Consider the following 10,004-nt stretch of genomic DNA (forward strand, 5'->3'; position numbering starts at 1 on the left):
AAAAATTAAACAGCGTTATTCATCACAGCATAGTTCCGACCAAAAGAAACTGAAACCAAAATGCCTATCATTAAAGAGTTCTTTAATGAAAACCTATACTGTCATTAAAAATTACTGTTGTAATGTATTAAGTGGAAAGGCTGGTTATAAAACTAAGACATGAGACCAACTTTGGTATTTTTAAAATATAGGTATATACAAAAGAAAAAAAGGTTTATGTTAATATTAACAGTACTTAACTATGAGTTATTCCTTTAAAAGAATTCTTATTTCTTTAAATTTTTCTGCAATAACTATAATATTTATTTGTAAAAAGAAAAAGTTTAAAATTTAAGTTTCAAATGACCATTATTTACCTGGCCAGGAGATCCAATATTGCATAATAGCCAACATTTTTTTTTTTTAACCAAACTTTTTTTTTAAGTTATCAAAGTTATTTTGAACTTAAATGTGGGTAAATATATCATTTGTTAGTAATAACTTCCAAACATGACTCCTAGGAGACCTCAAATAATAATATTTTATGATACTGTTTTATAACATGAAAGAAAGGTCAAGAATAACTCTCGATTTGTACATACAAGTCATATAAAAAGCAAATGCACAATGAAAAATTTTATAAGAAAGTACATATAATATACATTTTTAAGTTGTACTTAGTCCTTGGCCTGTGAATCCAACCCCCAAGTTATTCTTCCTGAACACCACGGCACAATCAATTCACTACCCACAACAGAAAAGGTGTGAGGTGACACAGTTGTATACCAGGAAAGTAGTGTGTGTGAAAAAAAAAAAAAAAACACTAAAGGCAAAATATGGTGAAAAAGAAAAAGAGCAGAAATACACCACCTCAAGATTTCAATGGCACCAAATTTACATGTAGGTATGTAACACTAGCACCATCTGGTGGAAGACCAGTTAGAAGCCATTCTCCACTATCACAGTTTTTTTAAAAAAATTCTAAGCTATCTTTCAAAGAATGAGCATTTTCCAAAGAGAAAGAGTCTAGCAATGGTACAGTAATTACACAGAGGACCCATAACAAGCCTGTGAGAACTTAAAATGTCTACCAAACAGAGGGTGAGTATATCCCGGGATGGACATCTTATCATATCCACAGAGCAGTATTTCAACAATACAGAATTCCCTGGGCTACTTTTCCTTCAGTGTCTCATACCATATCAGATGAACAGTTTCTAACCACTAAAGAAACCTAAAAAGGACAAAGCCAAATTAGCAACTACCAAACAGAACTGTAATTTGGAATTTGGGGTTCCTCAAAGTAACAGCTACCGACTCTTCTGGGCCATAAACGTAACAATAGTATTCATTCCACATGAGAACCTGATTGTGGTTTATGTTCACCATGATGCTGAGCTGCTACAATGTCACAATGTGTCAAAATATTACACTTAAATCACTTTTACTGCTGTCAGTGGGCCACTCAATTTGACAAAGTCACTGGTACCTTCAAATGCCATCAAGGGGAAAGCCAATCAACAAACTGAAGGACAAAGATGGAGAGCTTCTCTCTATTTGTAGGTTGAGTCCCTCTGCTGAGGTAGAAGCAGTTTCTGACAAAGAATGGAGCCAGCAGAAATTGTCGGTCTCCACCACTCTCCAGGGTAAGCATTCCTTTTATTTTCTTTCTCCCTTCCCTTCACTGTCTTCTGTTTTCCTTTTAAAAACAAAAATCCCGCCTTTATTTTTTTTTCCCCCCATCTATGTTTGAGTCCAACATGAAGTTGTTACAAGTGCACAATACCACTAAAGGGAGCTCAAGGAAAAAAGTCACAGGAGCAACCAACCACAAGGCCTGATGCCTAAGTGGTGTTAGACTAGGCACAAGGACAAGACCCCACTGAACCAAGACACGAAAAGCAGGCTTGAAGAGCAGAACACTGGGACTTCCCTGGTGGCGCAGTGGTTGAGAGTCCGCCAGCCAATGCAGAGGACACGGGTTCGAGCCCTGGTCCGGGAGGATCCCACATGCCCCGGAGCAGCTGAGACCGTGTACCACGGCTGCTGAGTCTGCGCTCTGGAGCCCGTGAGCCACAACTGCTGAAGCCTGTGCACCTGAAGCCTGTGCTTCGCAATGGGAGAGGCCACCGCAATGTGAGGTGCGCACATCGCAGGGAGGAGTGGCCCATGCTCGCCGCAGCTGGAGAGACCCACGTGCAGCGTTGAAGACCCAACGCAGCCAAAGAAATAAAATTAATTAAAAAAAAAAAGAGTGGAACACTAACTGTGAAAGAGGCTGTTGTTTGCAGCAGTACTGTAAGCATTCCACGTTCGCTACTAACAAGTTCCCAAAAACTAAGAGGGCAAGGAAGAAATACTGATCTAATTTTTGTGCTTTCGTCAACATTTTGAAATGTCCTGATTTAAAGAACATGATGTCAACCTACCTGCCATCCCTACTGCCCCAAACATACCAAAAAGTATGCTTCTCCTGATTCTTGCAGTTAACTCCAAAATGGTCAAATTTTTAGGTACTCAGCTTGTATTTACTCAGAGAATAACAGATTACCTGTGTTTGTTTATTCTTGTTCAAATGCAACTCTACATTTAGATATAAATCTAAGAGTATGAATTGCAGAGTTTTCTTACAAAGGGAGAAGTTTGTTTATTTTTTTCTTTTCTATCCCTATTTTTTTTTAAGCTTAAGTACATCTATAGGAATTTATCCAGTAATAAATAAGTGGAATTCAGACTGCTACGGCATAGACTTTTCAGAATGAAACTTATTTCAAGATATTTTATTCCTTTATTATCCATCCAATAACAGAAGTCAGAATCAGAATTACTAATTTAGAGGGTTATAATATTCTAATATTTTGCTAATAATAAGTGCTGAATAATAAAATGTGAATTATTAAAAGTTTTAAGAAAGAACAAAAAAGAAAGGAGAGAAGCAAAGGGAAAAAGATAATGAGAAATAATTAAAGAGAGCCAAGATACACTTTGCCAGCAACTAACAGCCCAGTTCTTTTTACCTACAGTTGAATAGTTGAATAAAGTTTTGGAAATAACAATGGTTTGTGCTACATTCCCTAATATTCTTCCAAATGCTACTGCTAAAAATCTCAGTGAACTCCACTAATAAATCACGTACATTTTATCAGTTTTCACATCCTGTTACTCCTCTTTTTCTCCCTTGTCTGATGTTTGTTTTTGCCTCCCACCCTCCACCCTGCCAACCTCTACTTTCCTCTGATGTGAACTTACACCTCTGCAGAAGTCATCCCTGCCCGCCCCCCGCCCCCGCCGCTTCCCACTTAAGGGACCCTATCTACAAACTTCACTTAACACATTCACCAACCAGTAGTCTCCAGTTTGAATCATCAGGCTCTTTTCTGGGGCAGCCTCAAACTTTAGAATTTCTTTTGGCCACCCAGATAATGCTGGGGAAAAAAAAAACCAAACTCTGAAAGCACAGGCCAAATGTAAGATGACGACTCTAGATCAACCACTTTTTCTAATCGTGGTTTTCAAAAGTACACTGAACAGATGGAGGAAGAGAATGAGTTGTTCAGTTCAGCTGGCTGCTCCATTTACTTCTTTATCTATGATCAGATCTTTACTTTCTTGGGATCACTGCACATTTCTGGCTCTGCTATATTACACTGTGTAAATATTTAGGAGAAATAATTCCTTTCAAGGATCTAAACTTCCACTGTCATTATGGCAAATGAACCTGTTTATGCTATGTTCGTTAAGTAACAGCAAGCCTAAAAGAACACAGGAATTTACTAATATATGTGGTACACAAACATCACAATCATAAAGCTTCTCATAGGGGTATATCAAGAACATGAAAGGCCAGTTTATTTTTAGTCCCACTGCCCTGTAATTTTCTTTAACTCTACTACAACAGTCCTTAATTCAAACCTTTCCTACAGTTACAGTAACAGGGTAGAATGAATGTACAAAAGCTGTACCAAAACTACTCACATCTCCATTTAACCTTCCTTGATTCTCAAGTGGTTATCAAACTTAATCTTACATCAGAATCTGCTGGAGGTTGTTAAAACACAGATTGCCAGGCTCCACCCCCAGAGTTTCCTGCTTCACTGGCGCTGAGAATTTGCATTTCTAACCAGTTCACTGGTGATGCTGATGCTGCTGGGACCACATAGGTTTTAAAGTCTTATTAAGGTATAGCTTACATTTCATAAAGTTCACCCATCTTAAGTATACAATTCAATGACTTTTAGCAAATGTTGTACAATCATCACCAAAATCCAATTTCAGAACATTTCCATCCCAAAAGGATCCTTTGTGCCCATTTGCAGTCCTCATTCCCATCTCCAACCCTAGGTATCCACTAATTTACTTTTTGTCTCTATACATTCACCTGCCTGGACATGTCATATAAATGGAATCATAAAATATGTGGTGTTTTCTGTCTGGCTTCTTCACTCAGCATAATGTTTTTGAGATTCATTCATGCTATAGTATCAGTACTTCTTTTTTATTGCTGAATAGTATTCCACTGTTCTAGAAATACCACATTTTGTTTATCCATTCACCAGTTGATAGATTTTGGGGTTGGTCCAAGTACTCCGGTATTATGAATAATGCGCTATAAACATTCATTTACAAATATTTGTGTAGACTTATGTTTCATGTCTCTTGGATAGATCCCCAGGAGTGGAAATGCTGGGTTGTAAATTCATGTCTAATTTTTTAAGAAACTGCCTAAGTACAACGAATAAGGGTTCCAGTTTGTTCATTTCCTTGACAATACTTGTTGTTGCCTTTTTGACAACTATTCTAGTGGTTATGAAGTGGTATCTACTTCTGGCTTATTTTACATTTTTAAATCACTGATGATGTGAACATTTATTCAATGTCTTTGTTGGTCTTTCCTAATCTTCTTTAGTAGAATATCTGTTCAAATCTTTGCCCATTTTTATTTGGCTTGTCTCCTTATTATTGACTTATAAGTGTTTTTATGTATTCTAAATACAAGTCCTGCATCAGATATATGATTTGCAAATGTTTTCTCCAAATTTCTGGTTTGTCCTTTCATTTTCCTAATGGTCTTTTGAAACATAAAAGTTTAAAATACTGATGAAGTCTAGGACTACACTTGGAGAGCCAGTGCTCTAAAGCCTCAGGTGGGGCATGCGGCGGCGCGCGCGTGCGGAGCCGTTGCGCAATGGGATAAGGTAGAGGGGCGGCGCCGCCGCGAGGCCCACTCTCAGTCCACTCCACACGTCGCGCCACCCACCCGCCCGCTGCCCAGCGTCTGCCGCCTCCTCCGCCATGGCAGCTGAGGGGGGGAGACCATCTCCCCCAGATACGGGCGCATCTTCCCTAAGCACGGCCAGACCTGCGTGGTGCACTACACCAGGATGCTTGAAGATGGAAAGAAATTCGATTCCTCTAGGGCCAGAAACAAGCCCTTTAAGTTTGTGCTGGGCAAGAAGGAGGTGATCTGAGGCTGGGAAGAAAGGGTTGCCCAGATGAGCGTGAGTCAGAGAGCCAAACTGTCTCCCCAGACTATGCCTACGGTGCCGCTGGGCACCCAGGCGTCACCCCACCAAATGCCACTCTCATCTTTGACGTGGAGCTTCTAAAACTGGAATGACAGGAACGGCCTCCTCCCTGAGCTCCCCGTTCTTGGATGTGCCATGGAAGGATCTGGCGCCTCCAGATGCGCACAGCGAGTCCATATGGAGCTTTTCCTGAAATTCCACTACACTCTTTGTATAAGCATCTTCCTTGGCTGAATGTGTTCTGTCACCAGCTTTGCTCTTCCCCTTTCTCCTGGTATGTACGTTGAGCTGAACTACATTACATAAACCTCGAGTTACTCATTTTAGTTTGTTTTCATTTTGGGGTGAAGACTGAGTTTCAGTCCTTTGGATCTAGGTTTCCAGTTAAGTACTAGTCAAGTGTTAACAGCACAAGTAATGGGTTGACTTCAGAATAGGAACTGGTGTGTGGGGTGCAATAATCTTTATTTTATTTTATTTTGGATGAAAGTTTTTATCTATTATATATATCTATTAAACATTCTTGCTGCTGCGCTGCAGAGCCATAGCTGATTTGAGGCGCTCTTGAGGGCCGAATTATTCTCCAAGTTGAGAGACATCCTCGGGTTGAATGAAAAGCCCGACCCCAAACTAAAGAGGCCTCCACTGCCCCACCCCACCCTCCCCTTAACCCTCTGCCTTTTGAAAGCAGATCATTTTCACTGAGATGTTGGACACTACAGGGTCTGTCCCTGGGCTAGCAGGGACCTCTGAAGCCTTCTTCATGGCCTGGCTTTTTTTTTCTTTCCATCCTGTGGTTTTTCTAATGGATATTCAGAACTTTTGTAATCTCATAGCTATCCAAGCTCCACTTCCTAAATTTTAAGAACTTTTATCAAAAGTTACATTGAGGGCGCTGTTTGTAGACACTTAACACCCGTGAAAGCCCAGCCATCATGACAAATCCTTGAGTGTTGTCTTAAGAAAATGATGCTGGTCATCATAGCTTCAGCATCTCCTGTTTTTTTTTGTTTTTTTGCGGTACGCTGGCCTCCCACTGTTGTGGCCTCTCGCGTTGCGGAGCACAGGCTCCGGACGCGCAGGCTCAGCGGCCATGGCTCACGGGCCCAGCCGCCCCGTGCCATGTGGGATCTTCCCGGACCAGGGCATGAACCCGCGTCCCCTGCATCGGCAGGCGGACTCTCAACCACTGCGCCACCAGGGAAGCCCATCTTTTTTTTTTTTTTTTTTTTTGTGGTATGCGGGCCTCCCTCTGCTGCGGCCTCTCCCGTTGCAGAGCACAGGCTCCGGACGCGCAGGCTCAGCGGCCATGGCTCACGGGCCCAGCCGCTCCGCGGCATGTGGGATCTTCCCGGACCGGGGCGCGAACCCGGTTCCCCTGCATCGGCAGGCGGACGCGCAACCACTGCGCCACCAGGGAAACCCCCATCTTGTTTTTTGATGATCCGCTCCCCCTGCTGATCTCAGTTTCCTGGCTCCTCCCTCTCACCCTCTGCTGTCCTGTGTAGTGATGTGGTGAGAGAAACTGCTGCCTGCTCCCCTACCTTCACACTACATATGAGTTTCAAGTTTTATTATTGCAATAAAAGTGCTTTATGCTGGCTTTTCTCAACAACAACAAAAATGCCTCAAAAATTCAAAAGAAATAGTAAACCCTTGAAAAATGTGAAAGCTTAGTGGTTTCCATCTGCATAAGCAATATGTAAATGTCATGCATAGTATCTGCTTTTCTGTTTTGTTTTGTTTTGTTTTAGCAAAGCCTATCATAACTACCATCCTAAACATATTTACTCTTTTTATGACAGAGGGAAAAGAGAACTTGCAACTAACTGGCTTTAATACATTATGGAATGAATAAATTCAGTTGCAGGTGGGCCTACCTGGGAACACTGGATGGCATGCTGGCATTAAAGAACGTGGACCTCTGTGTCAGCGTTTTCAGAAGCATTGGTCAGTCCATGGCTTTTGACACTGTTCTTAAGAATATAAGAAATATGTCCACCTTACAAACTAATGGGAATAAAGATAAATGGTGCACCATAGAAGATATTATAGAAAAAGAGCATATTACCTGAAAGATACACTTGATTTATTTTGATATTTTTATTAGTCTTCACGTCAGGGCATTTTAAAACAATTCATATACCAGTACAGCCCTTTCTTTGTTGAAAATTTACTGTACCTTAAGTGAAGAGGAGCCAAAGATGGCAGCTAAAATTCAAATCTTGTCTAGGACCATAACTTGCAAATGTATAAAACATACTTCAGGAAAATATAGGATATGTTTGATTCAGGTATAAGTAATATTAAGATGATTCATTTCCAAATTACTACACGTTTACCTCTTGATGATTATCCATGGTCACAAATCATAACAAAACAAATCATAAGAAAAAGAAGCTTATATGAACACTACTTCTATAACTATGACCTAAGATACAGATTTTCTGATTTTATGGAAAAACTATAACGATAAGAAGGATCCAGGTAAAAGATAAAGAAAACCCATTTAAATTTGCAACAACAATCCTTCTTTATATAATTCAAGTCAACCTAGGACCCAAAGCAAGAAGTTTTGTATACTGAAGAATTCCCATGCTTCTGCTATGAAATGTTTTCAAATATTTATGTTCTAATTCATGGACCCTGCTCATAACATAAAAGCCGTTAGTCCTCATTGCCTTTCAGTTGCTGGAGATGGATTTTATTATTCTACTAGTCTTCATAAATTACAATACAAGGAAGAAGCCTGTTGGCCAAAACTCATTCTCCTTTTTTCACTGAGCCACTCAAAGCCACTTAAGAAGTTGTCCAAAGAGATGTCAGAGAATACAGTTTCACAAGTGATCCACAGCCTCTCAACATGGTCTGGCTCCTAATAAAACTTACAGGGCATCTCATCCAACCTTTTTATATTTTTTGCAATTCAAAATAACTAAAGTTATTGGAACATCTTTCCCAAATTACACAAAATTAAGCTATCATCATCTCTGTGATGTTACTGGCCCTGAGATCCAAGATAAAGATCAAGATATAAGAAATAAAGGAAAGAGTTTACTCAAGAGCATACAGCCAATTATAATTTATCCATAAGATTGAAAGGTAAGAATAAGCAAAATAATGTTAATAGTTTTTTAAGCCTTCATTTTATAACAGTGTTCAAGTCCCTTCTTCAACCAGTTAGATACCACTTACTAGGAGGAACAGACTCAGCAGGTTACACTACTTTTCCTGTCCTTATTTAGCAATCAGTCCTCTGGTCTTAGAACACTAAGGCTCAATGAAACAAAAAAAAAAGGAAGAAGCAGCAGCAAGGACCTCAAGCAGGAGGTCTTACTCCTGGTCATTTAAAATTTGACAGTCATCAGTGTGTGTATCTGTATGACAATATGATCATAACAGAAGCCCATCCTCCAAAATCTGCAATTTCCTAGTGAGGTTCTTGATAACAATAAGGTTATCAAGAGAGAGAACTGCAAGGAGAACTGCACCCCCTATCCCCAACTCTTACCATTTATCCAATAAAATCCAAAAAAATAATCACTAAAACCTCTGCTTATACCAACAGCAAATTAGTATCATGCCAAATAGGTACAAAGGTGAATAAGAACACATAAACAAACACCTTTGACTCTTCTGTACAAAATCGGTGTGCCTCTCTCCAAACTAACAGAACTATACCACTTCAGCAATTCATCCATTTATGAACAAATGCCCTCAGCCTATTCCTGAGAAAGGGAAGAATGATCAGTTATATCTGTCGTCATCTTATCTGAAAATCTTGACATTTTTCAGCAAGTAAAGGTTCCAAATGGCAGGCGTCAGAATGCCTTAGCCTCACATGTGGTGCTGGAAGGCAGGAAAAGCAGCAGCAGTATGTGGTCATGTCAGAGCCACATAGAAGCTGCCTAGAGAGCACATTCTGAAAAGAGCAAACCTCAGACTTGGTTAAATCAATCTACTGCCAGATGCCACTCTCAGAAAAAGCTGCAGTGAGAAACATTCTCAAAGCTGCCCTGAGAAACATTCAACTCAGAGCTCTCACAAAAGGGAAAACAGCTGAGTGCAATGGCACCTGTCCATATCCTGTCTGATAATTTGGTCAAACTGGCTCAATGCAGAGATGAAAAATTGCCATAGAATTCTTTGCTTAGTCTACAAGTATTATTTCCTCAAGGTCATTTTCAGTTAATCTGAAGTAAATAATATGAATCTCCTGCACTTCCATAATATCTATAGCTTTCTAAAAGTGCTTTAAGATCTACTAACTCCTATAAGGAAGTCAGGATCATAAGTACCTTGTTCATTTTACCTGTGGGGTTAGAAAGAACCAAAGAGGTAAATAAAATTAATTCAAGATCATCTGAAACTAAGAGTCAAAAAGGAAAAACTGGGGGCTTCCCTGGTGGCGCAGTGGTTGCGTGTCCGCCTGCCGATGCAGGGCAACCGGGTTCGCGCCCCGGTCTGGGAGGATCCCACGTGCCGCGGGGCGGCTGGGCC

General features: G+C 40.3%; 1 protein-coding gene and 1 pseudogene across 1 annotated transcript in view; one reads left to right on the plus strand and one right to left on the minus strand.

Moving 5' to 3' along the window:
- The window catches only part of SRBD1 (S1 RNA binding domain 1), a 234,013-nt gene that overhangs the window by 113,471 nt on the left and 110,538 nt on the right, over positions 1 to 10,004 (minus strand). The window lies entirely within an intron of this gene.
- LOC102994600 (peptidyl-prolyl cis-trans isomerase FKBP1A-like) lies at positions 1,475 to 5,691 on the plus strand (annotated as a pseudogene).

This window comes from Physeter macrocephalus, chromosome 12 (assembly GCF_002837175.3).
Source record: "Physeter macrocephalus isolate SW-GA chromosome 12, ASM283717v5, whole genome shotgun sequence".
NCBI classification, from domain to species: Eukaryota; Metazoa; Chordata; class Mammalia; order Artiodactyla; family Physeteridae; genus Physeter; species Physeter macrocephalus.